General features: G+C 35.9%; 2 long non-coding RNA genes across 2 annotated transcripts in view; one reads left to right on the top strand and one right to left on the bottom strand.

The window, feature by feature from the left end:
• Positions 1-756: 756 nt before the first annotated feature.
• LOC126816739 (uncharacterized) overlaps positions 757-15,539 on the top strand; it is a 166,324-nt gene continuing 151,541 nt past the window's right edge. Inside the window, exon 1 of the long non-coding RNA XR_007678550.2 lies at positions 757-905. This is a non-coding gene — a long non-coding RNA (uncharacterized LOC126816739). The remainder of the gene's footprint in view (positions 906-15,539) is intronic.
• On the bottom strand, positions 4,020-5,905 carry LOC130012299 (uncharacterized). The gene is made up of 2 exons (XR_008787716.1): positions 5,303-5,905; positions 4,020-4,370 (listed from the first exon to the last, which is right to left on the bottom strand). It is a non-coding gene; the product is annotated as an uncharacterized LOC130012299 (long non-coding RNA).

The following is a 15,539-nucleotide window of genomic DNA, read 5'->3' as shown; positions in this document are numbered from 1 at the left end:
TCGTTACATATAATATTGTTTATCAGCGTTTACGAAATAGGGAGCAGGTCGTTTCATCCCACTACCAGTTTATCTCGGGCTGTTTCATCCCAAATTTACACGGGTCCTTTCATCCCACTTATATCGGGTCATTTCATCCCACAAATTTAAAAACCGGTATTACATGAATTTTTAATATTTTATTTATACATTAATACAAATAACAACATGTCAATTCCATTTTTTCACGAATAGTGTCCAACACCTTCTTTTGCATACGCCTTAGCTTATTTTCCGAATATTTTATTTATACGATTTATATACGTGGGTTCACGTTGTGAGAATCACATAGCAGGTATCAAGGGGTCCATATGGACCCCAGTTATAATTCAAAGTTTTTACGTACAGATATTTGAATTAAATGGCAGTGGTTTAGTCTTTATTTGCATTCATATTTGACAACTGAAAAACAACTAAATTATTACACAAAAACATTTTAGTGACATTTGGAAAAGATTTATTAATTCTAACAAAATTGCTACTTTGTGTACTATGTGATAAAGAGGTTAAATGGCAATTCACGCTTGATACACAAATCATTGAATATTTGGAATTCATCATTTAATTTGGTATTTGTAACATGCAGATGTTAAAAGAGAGAATACTCTGGCATACCCAATATGGTATCGGGCAGAAAACACATTAGCAAAATCACTACTGTGAGTTGTAAGTTAGGGGTCCGATAGGTCCGCTAAGTCTCGCGACGATTTCTTCGGTAATCTACTTCCGGTGACATGCACCGCGCATGGCGGAAAATACGATGCTTCGCAAGGCATTGAATAATGTGAATCAATGATGTGTTTGCGGCACCAATTACTTTTGTTTTACAAAAGAAAAATAACAGATATTTTAGTTTGTTTATCAAGGTATGTAAATCAATTATTTAAACATATATCTTAATAAAATATTTCATTTTAATCTCGAAATAGTAGCCCCTACGGACCAAGCCTTGGTTTTGCAGTTTTAGCCTTTTTCGAAAGGTAGCGGTCTGAGTAAGATTTGTTTACAAACAAACCCCATTACCAGTACATTATTCCTCCGCCTGCACATTTAGTGCTTCGTGAAATTTAAATTTTAATGTCTTGATTGTTATATAAAGTTAAAAGAATTATTCACATGGGTTATAATTAAAAGTACCGGTAATGCCAATTTGGAAAATATGTTATTAGTAGGCCTATTTGTGTTTTAAAATAAAAAAAAACTCAATGTGAAGTACTGTAGTGATTTCGTAACTTGACAGGTTTTCAACGTTCAGAGTAGGTTTGGCTCTCCCAAACTCAACCACATTGATGGGTTGCCTAAACTCGACTACCTATATGGATCGCCCAAACTCTTGTATAATCTTGGAGTGCACGTGCTGTTGGCCTATATAAGAGGGTTGATTAGCTGAAGTGGGGTGTGTTTTAATGCAGATTAGAAATGGTCGCCTGTCTGGCTTACCAGTGGATTTTATGGATATCACGGTCGCTTATTTAGCAGACCGGGTGATTTTATATATACTATTCAAAAAAAGTAGGGGATATTTGATTTTTAAGTGTTATTAAAGTCACCTAATGAAACTGACGAAGAAACAAATGACAAAATGAAATGAAGTTCACATTCATCGATTTATTCCAAATGATCGTTAGACTAAGTAAGGCACAGACTGACCATTATAAGGGTAAAATGATACCCGGGGTCAAACAGCAAAGTTACCACAGCATCACAACCAAGTCAGTAACGGGTAAATCCTCCTCTGTTTGCCAAACAAGCATTGATCCGACGTGGCATACTCCTAATGAGACGTCTAAGGTCATTTTGGTCCAGATTGTCCCATTCCTGTTGCAACGCAGCAGCAAGTTCTTGTACATTGGCAGGACGTTGTTGACGTTGACGTAACCTCTGTCCAAGCATGTCCCAGACATGCTCGATGGGGGAGAGGTCGGGACTCAGTGCTGGCCAAGGTGATGTTCTGTTGTTGGAGGTAACCTGTAACGATCCTGGCCCTGTGACATCTTGCGTTGTCATCCTGGAAGATGAAACGGCGGCCATGACGTCGTGCGAACGGCACAACATGGACTGCCAAGATGTTGTCCCGGTAGCACTGGCCTGTAACACGCCCTGCAACAACATGTAAAGCCGTTCTTCCAGCAACAGTGATGCCTCCCCACACCATAACAGAACCACCCCCAAATCGATCATGTCTGATGACGTTAACGTCTTGGAAGCACTCGTTTCGACGACGCCACACCCTCCTACGTCTGTCCAAAAAATCAACCGTGAACCTTGACTCATCTGAAAACATCACATTGCTCCAGCGTCGATTATCCCAGTGTTGACGATCCCTACACCAACGACGTCTTGCCTGAATGTGATGATCTCTCAAACAAGGGATCACGCGAGGACGTCGGGCGCGAAGGTGACCCCTATGCAGTCGATTCCGAATCGTCTGGCCACTCACTCTCACACCAGTGTCTGTTTGAAGACGAGCGCTGATCTGATTTGCTGTGATGACACGATTTCTCAAGGCCAAGGTACGGATAAATCGATCCTGGGCTTGAGTTGTCGCCCTTGGTCGACCTGAGCGTGGTCTGTCCTGTACAGATTGTGTATCACGGTATCTGGACCATAGCCTGCTTATGACAGACTGAGAAACATTCATCGTCCGCGCCACAACCGCCTGTGTTGTGCCGATCTGGGTAAGCCGACGCATATCAAAATTTGTTTTCTGGTCACTAAAACAATTAAACTGATGTTTCCACCCTGGAATTCAATGCCACAATGACTGTAACATTCAAAGTCAGAGTCGTGCAAATCTTGGGTTGGACCCCCATGATGATCCCAAGCATCACCTGCATTCCATGCGGTAGCTATTGGTGCGTTTGGGCGTCACATGTAACTGGAAATGTTTCTTCTGTTAGGTTCTATAGTGACTTTTTTCGTAGTCATTTGCATATTTTAGTATTATGCCCCCAAAATCAAATATCCCCTACTTTTTTTGAATAGTATATTATAGAAGTTACAAGACAACTGATGTTTGAAAAGAAGACTATTTTAAAATAGAGAGTGAATTAGATATCAAGTTTGGATTGGCATCAAGTTCATTTGTCATAGACTACCAAGAACATTTGTCAATGTGCGAATCAGAACGAAATAATTTTGTTTTTTAATGGAAATAATAAATTTGAAATGTGAATAGTTGTGGATTTACTTTTACAATATAATAGACCCACAAAATCCAAATGAATGGAATGAAATGGGGTTTAACATCCTATTCTTCTCCTATGCTGGGCTAATGAAGACTGGCATACGCCATACAGTGTGCTATGAGGGAAATTTTGCCCGGGCAGTGGCACTATCGCCTACTCTTAGTCTTATATCGAATTCCAACTGCCAAGGGATCTTTTACATGCATTCTAATGTATACACGGGACCTCGGTTTTACGTGTCATTCGAAGGACTAGACAGCTGTCCTTGTCAGGCCCTCCGTCCGGCATCACTGATAAGGGGGAACCACGCCGGAAAATCACGATGAACTTTCTCGGCCAATGCAGGGATCGAACACCCGACCTCCAGGCTAGCGAGCCAGCGTCTTAGCCACGTGATCCAAAGACATCACTATCCTGATCTATCCTTATACTTATAGTTCAAACTGTGTAAAGCTAAACTTTTTGTGACCTTGAAAATTTGCTCATGTACTACATGCAAGTCTTACCTACATTTGAAGGCAAAAAGAAATGTTCTTTAAATTAAAGGAAAATTCTGAGATTTCACAGGATACCTGTATAAAAGTTACAATAAATGGTTTTATGCCATCATAAAGGGGGGTGGGGGGAGTCAAATTCAATTCAAAATCGATAATATTTGCAGTTTACTGAATACAGGTTCATTTCATTGAGTGAGGAAAATTCATAATTTCATTAGTACCGTAGATAATCTATATACCTAGTACATTCCCCGAATATTCAGTTAGATAGTAATATATTACAATAATCCAAAGATTTCATTTAATATATTTATTGAAATTATTTCAAAACAAATGTGTAACTAAAAGTGGCTAATGTACAGTTGAGATTTAAATGTATTCCAATCCTTTACAAGATTTCTTTACAAGAAATATGCATTTCAAAGTCATTCAGGCGCTCACATTACAAGCCTGGTTATTGTTCAATGTAAACAACTTTTTTTAAATTAGGATTTATGGATGAATCAATCGCTCAGTGCCGGTGGTTATTTAAGCATAATATTTACATTGTCCTTCCATGTTAGAAATTTATCGGTTTAAAAATCCCTGTGGTCATCAAATGAAAGTTCTTCATAAAAGTAAATACAGAGGCTTCTATATTGGTTGGCTGGAAAAAAAAATACATTAATTATTAGTATGTTTGAACATAATATAATGTTTCTTCAGGCAATTTCAGTGTCCACAAATAATTTTTACACCTGAATTAATAAAAATTCAGTTTTTGTTATAAGTTATGCCTAAATTAAAGGCAGTTCTCAGATTTCATAGGCTATGACTTTACAGATGGGTTTATAATCAAATCAAACTCAATGCCAAGAAAGTACCACCAGTTCAGGTAGTTCGAATTTGCACAAGACTTTGATAAAGGTTTTTAAAGAGTTCCTTTAGGCTTCAACCAGCATCTTTGTATTTTCCCAAAAAGGCCCTAATTTATGTACAAATCCACCCCTTTCATGACACCAATCTGATATTCATTATAATGTTATTCTTCTCACAAAGAAATAATATTCCAAATTCCACTGATATTCTGCTTAGCTGCACATTATTCTCCAATTGGTTAAAATTATTTAAATTAAATTTAATTTAAAAACAAAATACTCAGCTAAATCTACATCTTATTTTGCCTTTTTATTAATTCCAAAACTTTGTAAAATAATAAGAGTATAACTATAAGGGTGCTCACTTCAATATATTACTTAGAAACACTTTTCGAAGTTCAGTGGTTTGGGAAGTGGATGAATGTGTGTATGACTATTCCAAGTCAAAAGACAATCCGTAATATATTATGCGTGAATGAATACAGTAAACAATAGTGCTTGGTATGTAAGCGTAAGCCGCTCGATGTGACAGCCCAAGCCCAGTGCCAGTACTGTTTTGCTGACAATTGTCCCCGGTATTGAACTTTATATATTAACCAGTCACTACATTATTATTATTCAATCGCTTGATTTATATTTTCTCAAATAAATGGAACGATGACTAGATTGTACAAATTATAGGCCTAATACTAATACTAATGATAAAGGATTTTCAACATACCTGCTTGCAGGACTCAACGAGTTTAATCGTGCAGGCAGACGGCAGTCAGTCGATCGTCGCTTCGTCATTTTTACAGCTAATAAATCTCCACAACTCTCCCTTTTGCATATTTTATGACATTGTTTTTCGTATAAATAATTACTGGTGAGCGAAGATCACAACATTGTTTGGAGTAAGGCACAAATAAATAAATATATAACCCGATTCACTCGCTTGCTTTCACCATTGCATTATCAGGCTAAAAAAATCGCGTGATTTTGACACATGTCACCGGAAGTTCAATTTCTCGTGAAATCTCGCAATTTTGCGGGATTTACTTATCGGCCCTATTGGACCCGTTGTTCCCTTCAAGCGTTGGGCCTGATTTGCATGTAACATAACTCGGCATGTGGGAAGCAGATGGATACCGAACTCGATCGCTACGTGTAAAAATGTATAGGAGACAAAGTCACTAAATTTCAGAAAGCAGTGACCAGTAGTTATTTCAAAACACAATAAAACATATGCATGGGGTCCACGGAGACCCCACGTGCACTGACACTGAACACAATTTGGTGACCTATTCGGCTAGCGACCTATTCGACCGATCCAGCTGGCAACCTGTTCGTTGGCAACCTATTCAGAATAAATTCAACAGTCGCCCAAACTCATCTATTTTTATCAACCAATCAAATCCAACGTTACGTCTATCAAATGAAAGTAGAATATTTAATTATTTACCCATTCCTTTAGCTCAGAATAGAGATGTATTTTCGCATTATCTTACAAAATTCTGGACATCCAACTAAATGTATTCCGAAAGGTAAATAAATAATCTTTCCAAATATTATTAGTAAAAGTTGGCACAGTCATATTAAAGGGATGCACTCTCATCCTAAACATGGCCAATTTTGAAAAAAAATTTAAACGGAAAGACTGTTAATGTTAATATCCCGTGTCTAAATTCGGACCATCGTACAAAATTCTGATGATCCAACTAAATATATCCTAAAAGGTAATTGAATAGGCTTTCCAAATCTTATTAGTAAAAGTTGGCACAATCATATTAAAGGGGTGCGCTCTCAACCTGAACATAGCCCATTTTTCAATATTTTAAAGTGAAAGAACGGTAATATTCCGAGTCAAAATTCGGATCATCGTACAAAATTCTGAGCATCCGGCTATATATATTCTGAAAGGTAATTGAATAAGCTTTCTAAATATTATTAGTAAAAGTTGGCACAATCATATTAAAGGGGTGCGCTCTCATCCTAAACGTCGTCCATTTTTCAATATTTTTAAAGTGAAAGAACGGTAATATTCCGAGTCAAAATTCGGACCATCGTACACAATTCTGAGCATCTAGCTATATATATTCTAAAAGGTAATTGAATAAGCTTTCCAAATATTATTAGTAAAAGTTGGCACAATCATATTAAAGGGGCGCGCTCTCAATCTGAACATAATCAATTTGTCAATATTCTAAATGCAAAGATAGGCCGGTATTTTTTTTGAGGTCAAAATTCAGGCCATCGTACAAAATTCTGAGCATTGTGCTATATATATTCTGAAAGGATATTGAATAGGCTTTCTAAATATTATTAGTAAAAGTTGGCACAATCATATTAAAGGGGTGCGCTCTCATCCTAAACGTCGTCTATTTTTCAATATTTTTAAAGTGAAAGAACGGTAATATTCCGAGTCAAAATTAGAACCATCGTACACAATTCTGAGCATCCAGCTATACATATTCTGAAAGGTAATTGAATAAGCTTTCCAAATATTATTAGTAAAAGTTGGCACAACCATATTAAAGGGGTGCGCGCTAATCCTAAACGTCGCCAATTTTTCAATATTTTAAAGTGAAAGAACGGTAATATTCCGAGTCAAAATTCGGACCATCGTACAAAATTCTGAGCATCCAGCTATATATATTCTAAAAGGTGATTAAATAAGCTTTCCAAATATACTTAGTAAAATATGGCACAATCATATTAAAGGGGTGCGCTCTCATCCTAAACGTCGCCAATTTTTCAATATTTTAAAGTGAAAGAACGGTAATATTCCGAGTTAAAATTCGGACCATCGTACAAAGTTCTGAGCATCCAGCTATATATATTCTAAAAGGTGATTAAATAAGCTTTCCAAATATACTTAGTAAAATATGGCACAATCATATTAAAGGGGTGCGCTCTCATCCTAAACGTCGACAATTTTTCAATATTTTAAAGTGAAAGAACGGTAATATTCCGAGTCAAAATTCGGACCATCGTACAAAATTCTGAGCATCCAAATATATTCTGAAAGGTAATTGAATAAGCTTTCCAAATATTATTAGTGCAAGTTGGCACAATCACATTAAAAGGGCGCGCTCTCAACCTGAACATAATCAATTTTTCAATATTCTAAATGCAAAGATAGTCCGGTATTTTTTTCGAAGTCGAAATTCGGATCATCGTACAAAATTCTGAGCATCCAGCTATATATATTCTGAAAGATAATTGAATAAGCTTTCTAAATAATATTATTAAAACTTGGCACAATCATATTAAAGGGGTGCGCTCTAATCCTAAACGTCGGCAATTATTCAATATTTGAAAGTGAAAGAACGGTAATATTCCGAGTCAAAATTCGGACCATCGTACAAAATTCTGAGCATCCAGCTATATATATTCTAAAAGGTGATTAAATAAGCTTTCCAAATATACTTAGTAAAATATGGCACAATCATATTAAAGGGGTGCGCTCCCATCCTAAACGTCGACAATGTTTCAATATTTTAAAGTGAAAGAACGGTAATATTCCGAGTCAAAATTCGGGCCATCGTACAAAATTCTGAGCATCCACCTATATTCTGAAAGGTAATTGAATAAGCTTTCCAAATATTATTAGTATAAGTTGGCACAATCATATTAAAGTGGAGTGCTCTCATCCTGAACATAATCAATTTTTCAATATTCTAAATGCAAAGGTAGGCCGGTATTTTTTTCGAAGTCGAAATTCGGATCATCGTACAAAATTCTGAGCATCCAGCTATATATATTCTGAAAGATAATTGAATAAGCTTTCTAAATATTATTAGTACAAGTTAGCACAATCATATTAAAGGGGTGCGCTCTCATCCTAAACGTCGTCTATTTTTCAATATTTTTAAAGTGAAAGAACGGTAATATTCCGAGTCAAAATTCGGACCACCGTACAAAATTCTGAGCATCCAGCTATATATATTCTAAAAGGTGATTAAATAAGCTTTCCAAATATACTTAGTAAAATATGGCACAATCATATTAAAGGGGTGCGCTCTCATCCTAAACGTCGACAATTTTTCAATATTTTAAAGTGAAAGAACGGTAATATTCCGAGTCAAAATTCGGACCATCGTACAAAATTCTGAGCATCCAGCTATATATATCCTGAACGGTAATTGAATAAGCTTTCCAAATATTATTAGTAAAAGTTGGCACAATCATATTAAAGGGGTGCGTTCTCAACCTGAACATAGCCAACTTTTACTAATAATATTTGGAAAGCTTATTCAATTACCTTTTATAATATATTTAGTTTGATCCACAGAATTTAGTAGGATGGTCCGAATTTTGACACGGGATATTAACGGTCTTTCCCTTTAATTTTTTTTTCAAAATTGGCCATGTTTAGGATGTGAGTGCACCCCTTTAATATGACTGTGCCGACTTTTAATAATAATATTTGGAAAACTTATTTAATTACCTTTCGGAATATATTTAGTTGGATGTCCAGAATTTTGTAAGATAATGCGAAATTACATCTCTATTCTGAGCTAAAGGAATGGATAAATAATAATATACATGTATTCTACTTTCATTTGATGGACGTAACGTTGGATTTGATTGGTTGATAAAAATAGTTGAGTTTGGGCGACTGTTGAATTTATTCTGAATAGGTTGCCAACGAACAGGTTGCCAGCTGGATCGGTCGAATAGGTCGCTAGCCGAATAGGTCGCCAAATTGTGTTCGGTTGCACTGACAAGGGTTAAGATACCGTATATATAGTTTTTTTGTACTCATTTCAAGGTATTCAACATGTAAATTACAATTCATAACTACTGGTACAAGAAGTCATAGGATGTGTGATACGTTATACTTAATAACTATGACATCATAAGCCAGTGGGATATTATTGATAATTAACGAGTGGGATATTATTGATATTTCACTTGATAAGCATATTCTTTCAACAACGTTAACACATACTTTAAACTGGACTATCCTTAAAAACTGGACTATCCTTAAAAACTGCACATGCACATGCAATTTGTCTACCAATTTTATAATTTTTATTTTGTCTTAGATATTGGATATCAGAAGCCCAACTTTTCACGGTAAGATAACAACATCAATGTTGATTTAAATTGACCAATAGGTCAAAGCCTGTGGATGATATTGAGTTAAAGATGTGGCTCCTTTAATTGTAGCTTAAAGGGATAAGTTTGACAACTGAACCTGAAGAATTTAAAGAATCAACTCAGACAGTTATCACAAAATGGATTGTTCTGGATACACTTCGTACCATAAGGGGTTGGTTTGTTACGCAACATGAAAATGAAGTAGATGTTGTTAAATACAGGCATACAGATATGAAGGTATATTTCCTTTTTTTTCTTTGACGTTAAAGCTTTATGTTTGAACCTGTTGTGAACCAAAAGTATCAATGTACATCTAAAGTAGATCTAACAAAATAGTTGACAGATGTACAGCAGTAATATATTTAACTTAATGTTGTTTTTTTTAGATATCATTGTGATAATATCACATTGTGTGAAAATAGATAATGGAATGGAGTACCAGCTATTTATAGAAGGTATGAACCTTAAAACTATTCATATTAATGAACCATCTATTATCACAAAATCTGAAGATATAAAAAGAATTATTGAGAAGATTACTATGATAAAACCGTGCATGGGTGTAGTTGAAAAAGATCTAATAATAGATGTATCAGAGGTCGTGATCAAGCAACATATAAATTCTATGCAGACTATGGTTAAATGTCTTGTTATTGGGCCAGTCTGCACAGAATGTAAAAAAACCCAAAGAATATTCTTAAACAAAAAAAAAAACAGATTAGACATTGCTAGAAAAAGAACAATTAATTTAAACAAGAATACACCGTTAGCAAAAACTTCGAAAGAAAAATTATCAAAAGCATTAAAAGATATCAGAGTAAAAAATAGTAGATTAGAAAAAGAATTAAAGACCATCAAAAAAAGATTAAGAAATGAAAGCGAAGAAGTTTCTGAACAATTGCATAAAAGCCTGTTAGATATCATGGATAAAGAAACAATTACAAGCCTTTTTCTTGACTTGTTTTGGAAGGAACAAAATTTTTTTTTAACAGAAAGTCTTCTGGGAAAAGATGGCACCCAATGATAATTAGATTGGCTATTCTTTTACACATTCAATCCCCCCAAGCTTACAGGTCTTTAAAACAAACTGGACTTTATTTATTTGAAAAGATAGGTTGCCAGGCAACTAAACATATGCCCACAGCAGTCGACAAGAGTTGTCGTATATTTGTTCTTTAGTAGGTAATTAGGGGGCATTTAATAGACAATTTCATACAGATGACATTATAATTTTCGTCGTTTGAGGGTTCACAAGGTTCTAAAAACAAAAACAAGGGCTGTAACTCTGGAAGTAATCGACAGAAATTGTTGAAATTCGACAGACTTTTTCGTTTTACTAATTCAAATAATACATATCAATTTCATACAGATCGGATAATAACTTTTATTGTTAAAGCATTCACAAGATACAACAAAGTGAAAAAAGGGCCATTACTCATGGTGTAATTAACGGAAATTGTTGAAATTCAATAGGAATCTTCGTTGCACTAATTTAAATGATGCATATCAATTTCAAACAGATCGGTTGATAACTGTTGTCATTAGAGCGGTTAAAAGATTCAACAAAGTGAAACAAGGGCCATAACTCAAGATGTAATTAACGGAAATTGCTGAAATTCAATAAACTTCTTTGTTTTACTAATCTAAATGATGCATATAAATTTCATACAGATCGGATAATAACTTTTGTCGTTAGAGCATTCACAAGGTATAACAAAGTGAAACAAGGGCCATAACTCACGGCATAATTAACGGAAATTGCTCAAATTCAATAGGCTTCTTCGTTTCACTAATTTAAATGATGCATGTCAATTTCAAACAGATCGGATGATAACTGTTGTCATTAGAGCGTTCAGAAGATTCAACAAAGTGAAACAAGGGTCATAACTCTAGATGTAATTAACGGAAATTGCTGAAATTCAATAGGCTTCTTTGTTTTACTAATCTAAATGATGCATATCAATTTCATACAGATCGGTTGATAACTTTTGTCGTTAGAGCGTTCACAAGGTGCAACAAAGTGAAACAAGGGCCATAACTCCAGACGAAATTAACGGAAGTTATTGAAATTAAATAGGCTTCTTCATCTCACTAATGCAAACAACATATATCAATTTCAAAACAATCAGATGATAAATGTAGTCTGTAGAGTGTTCACAAGAAATTGTTGACGACGGACGGACTGACAGACGGACGGACGGATGGGGGCGACGGCAATATACGACCACATTTCCATGTGGGCGTATAAAAATCCCCTTTGTGTCTTACCAATTACCAAAGCATTCATTTTATTTAAATATATGGTGTATCAAGGTTGTGGCCACTATTTTGATCGAATTTTAATGAAACTTTAAATTTATGTTTATATAACAAACATCTTGGTTCCTCTTGATAATCGCGCATATATCTGAACGTAACTTCCTGGATTATGACCCTGTTACACATCAATAAAGGTTAAATTCGTAAAAATCTGACACAAATCTTTAGAAATACATCATTTTACATACAACATTTTGACGTGATGTTTCTAATCTCTGTGGCTCTACTGGACAATTTTGCAAAACCCAGATACAACCTTTCGACTCCCCACAGACGATATGTTATATACTGCTTTTATAAAAATCCAATTAATTTTTTTAGGTGATTAATGATCTGAAAGACATGGTAAAAGGACTAAAAGATAATGAAAGATGGGTAGTTTTGATTCATGATGAAATGACTATCAAGTCTGATTTAGTATGTATGTTTATGACAATTGACAATAGTTATTAATTTCACATTTTCAGTATTATGACAATTTTCTACATAATTATGCAGGTATATAACAAAAAGATCAGGAGAATTATGTGGCTTCATACCAGATGGAAGTAAGGTAGCTAGTCATGTTCTAGTTTTCATGGTTGTAGGATTAACAGCTCCTCTTGAATGGCCAATAAGATTCAGCCTTGGTTATTTTGGTACATGTTCAGCAAGCGCCGAAGACATATACCCTTTGTTTTGGGAAGCAGTTTGTCATTTAGAAATTACCTGTAAACTGAAGGTTTATAAATAGATAGATTTATTAATTTGAGCAATTAATAGTTTGTTAAAGTAACTGTGTGTGATTCACATTTTTCAGAAAATATCAAATTTCTCATGACTTAATCCTTGCGTATTATATACTATTCAAAAAAAGTAGGGGATATTTGATTTTGGGGGCATAATACTAAAATATGCAAATGACTACGAAAAAAGTCACTATAGAACCTAACAGAAGAAACATTTCCAGTTACATGTGACGCCCAAACGCACCAATAGCTACCGCATGGAATGCAGGTGATGCTTGGGATCATCATGGGGGTCCAACCCAAGATTTGCACGATTTGACTTTGAATGTTACAGTCATTGTGGCATTGAATTCCAGGGTGGAAACATCAGTTTAATTGTTTTAGTGACCAGAAAACAAATTTTGATATGCGTCGGCTTACCCAAAATGAAAGGTTACGTGCCCTTGGCATGCTACAGATCGGCACAACACAGGCGGTTGTGGCGCGGACGATGAATGTTTCTCAGTCTGTCATAAGCAGGCTATGGTCCAGATACCGTGATACACAATCTGTACAGGACAGACCACGCTCAGGTCGACCAAGGGCGACAACTCAAGCCCAGGATCGATTTATCCGTACCTTGGCCTTGAGAAATCGTGTCATCACAGCAAATCAGATCAGCGCTCGTCTTCAAACAGACACTGGTGTGAGAGTGAGTGGCCAGACGATTCGGAATCGACTGCATAGGGGTCACCTTCGCGCCCGACGTCCTCGCGTGATCCCTTGTTTGAGAGATCATCACATTTAGGCAAGACGTCGTTGGTGTAGGGATCGTCAACACTGGGATAATCGACGCTGGAGCAATGTGATGTTTTCAGATGAGTCAAAGTTCACTGTTGATTTTTTGGACAGACGTAGGAGGGTGTGGCGTCGTCGAAACGAGCGCTTCCAAGACGTTAACGTCATCAGACATGATCGATTTGGGGGTGGTTCTGTTATGGTGTGGGGAGGCATCACTGTTGCTGGAAGAACGGCTTTACATGTTGTTGCAGGGCGTGTTACAGGCCAGTACTACTGGGACAACATCTTGGCAGTCCATGTTGTGCCGTTCGCACGACGTCATGGCCGCCGTTTCATCTTCCAGGATGACAACGCAAGATGTCACAGGGCCATGATCGTTACAGGTTACCTCCAACAACAGAACATCACCACATTACCTTGGCCAGCACTGAGTCCCGACCTCTCCCCCATCGAGCATGTCTGGGACATGCTTGGACAGAGGTTACGTCAACGTCAACAACGTCCTGCCAATGTCCAAGAACTTGCTGCTGCGTTGCAACAGGAATGGGACAATCTGGACCAAAATGACCTTAGACGTCTCATTAGGAGTATGCCACGTCGGATCAATGCTTGTTTGGCAAACAGAGGAGGATTTACCCGTTACTGACTTGGTTGTGATGCTGTGGTAACTTTGCTGTTTGACCCCGGGTATCATTTTACCCTTATAATGGTCAGTCTGTGCATTACTTAGTCTAACGATCATTTGGAATAAATCGATGAATGTGAACTTCATTTCATTTTGTCATTTGTTTCTTCGTCAGTTTCATTAGGTGACTTTAATAACACTTAAAAAAATAAAATATCCCCTACTTTTTTTGAATAGTATATATAGAATGTAATCAGATTATTTAACATTCAATTAAGAAAACAAAAAATCAATTATAGATAAACAGTGACCGCCCTAGACTCTTAAAACCTTTAGCCAAATTTTTAGCCAATTCAAAATTTTATTAGCCAATTCAGAAAGTTTTAGCCAAATATTTTATATCATTTTTATTCATATGTTTGTTAATTAAAAATGAAAATAAATGTGTGTGTGTGTTTGTTGTATTTTACGTCCGCTTCCACCGAGGTGATATCGCGGACAAAATAAATGTTTAATATGTACTTTTATTTTATGATCAGTAGTGGAATATCGCGTTTTATCAGTGAAATAAAAGTGTTATTCCACTGGCTAGTTGTTTTTACCTAAAATGATTGTAAAATCATAAAATAAATAGAACATTTGTCGTTTTGTCGTGAATAACATATTTTATTTCATCTCTAAGCAAGAAAACGTTTATGTTTTCACTCATGCTACGCATTCGTGAAAATATAAGTTTTCTTGCTTCTCGATGAAATAAAATATGTTATTCACTCTAAAACGACAAATATCCTCTATATATAGTACACAAGAATATTATTTTATCTCCTTGTTCATGCAAAAGTTCACATTATTGAGAGAATGAATGCAGATAACAAAAAAATGTTTATAGGACGTACTTCACAGTCACATGATTTAATTTACTTCATCGTCATAACAGAAAAGACACGACGATTCTTTTTAAGACACCGCTGATTTGAAATTTATGTCCGGTCCATCCATTTTTATAAGCATGAGGTCATTGAGGGTTAGCTCGACGGTCTCGGTTAAAGGTCTAATTTTTGTCCACATGTTGATGAAGCCAACGAAGGACTTGCGTCCGAGATGACACGCTCACTCACGGAAGTAGATTCTGGACTAACAGTAGTCGTAGGAAGGAAAAAGGAATCTATCCTTATTTTGGGTTTACTAGTATTAGTTGTCATTAATGTGCGTTTTATTTATTTGCTGCGTAAGTAAAGAAAACTTGTAGTGAAGCGAATGTAAACAACGCAGTGCCACACAAAAGGGGCGTAACTGTGTTTTATAGTCTCCAGACTCGATCTTTCGGTCGTTTTAATGCGTAATATTGTAACATTGACTGATTTGCGACTTGTAAGATTGAGACTAGAGTAATTAAAGTACTAAAAATAGACACTCCATCG

The sequence above is a fragment of the Patella vulgata genome, chromosome 3, assembly GCF_932274485.2.
Source record: "Patella vulgata chromosome 3, xgPatVulg1.2, whole genome shotgun sequence".
NCBI classification, from domain to species: domain Eukaryota; kingdom Metazoa; phylum Mollusca; class Gastropoda; family Patellidae; genus Patella; species Patella vulgata.
The sequence above is the reverse complement of the archived record's forward strand: the minus strand, read 5'-3'. Positions and strand labels throughout refer to the sequence as shown.